Source organism: Rhagoletis zephyria, unplaced genomic scaffold (assembly GCF_001687245.7).
Source record: "Rhagoletis zephyria isolate East Lansing unplaced genomic scaffold, Rhagoletis_zephyria_1.1 Rzeph_scaffold_00949, whole genome shotgun sequence".
NCBI lineage: Eukaryota > Metazoa > Arthropoda > Insecta > Diptera > Tephritidae > Rhagoletis > Rhagoletis zephyria.
In genome coordinates, this window is record NW_016158033.1 from 1 (window position 1) to 1,308 (window position 1,308).

Sequence of the window (1,308 nt, forward strand, 5' to 3'; positions counted from 1 at the left end):
TTTTTTTTCTGACATAAGGCAAGCAAGTTTAATTAAAATTTCAAATAGCAGGGATTTCTGTTGACAACATTTACTCAATATCATAGTTTGTCTAGTTTTCCGGGATTTCTTTCACTAATTTCTACCCAACTCAACGACATGAGGTAGAATCAATCGAATTGGATTAATCGGAATCGGAAAAACTAAACTATAAAATGAGATCGGTCTCGTTTTCGAGATCAAAATCATCATAATTTTGTTGTTTGGAATGTATCTACAATTTTTGAGAGATCAAGAATCACGTTACTCCACTTTGTTACAGTACTTTGTCTGACTGAACTTGGGCCTGCGTGCACTGTAATAAAAAGATCTACTGGGAATAGGTTGAGGAGAGTTTCAAGGGCTTTAGTTGAGGTAGACGTCCACCAAACTGTGATTTTGTAAACCTTGAACCGCTGCGGTATACACGCAGTTTGATAACTTTGGTTTAAGTCTAAATTTTTTTTTACCATTGGCGGATTTGCATGTATATAGGACCTATAATGTCCGAGGTATGGCCCCAGCATTTCACTTCCACCGTGAGAGTCACTGTGAAACCATTTAGCGAGAAGGCTAAAAGTGTAGAATTTTGTTCATACTTTTTCACTATAATTTGATTAAATTTTTGTATTTTATTTTATTGTATTTCATTTCTTTCCATGCCAGTTTAATTTTCATTGTAATTTTCGCGAATTTATTATGATCAGGTAACGTGCAACGTCGTTATGTGCAGCCCATAAATTAAAATCAATGAAATACATAAATTTCTCTAGAAGATGAATACGAGTATCGCCCGTCACCTTCACTTTCCATTGAATGAAGTCAATTGCACAACGTCAATTTGTACACTTCGATCGAATGTAATTAATTTGTTATTGCATTAATCAAGTAATCAATGCTAATTCAACAATTTATAGCGACAACATGACACAGAATTGGAAAACCCTATGTGAAATAACTGCTTATCGGTACACAATTTGCGACCCCAGCTGAAATGCGTTTCACGCCCAGCGTAAGTGCTCGCCACAACGTAAACCACTAAGTTCGTCATGCACCCAAGGCTTCGCTCGCCACCCAATCAGCCAATATACATACATACATATTTGTATGTACATGTGTATTTGCTATAGCCCAACATGTGGTATGCATTTAACTTTTCGCGCCACTAACCCGTTAGCAAAGTCACCGCTTGAATAGACAAGCAAAAAATCAGCTATTCGTGACAGCGTTAAAGTGACTGAATACTAAAAATAGCAGCTTAAAAGGGAAATGTAGAAAAATTCTAATAAA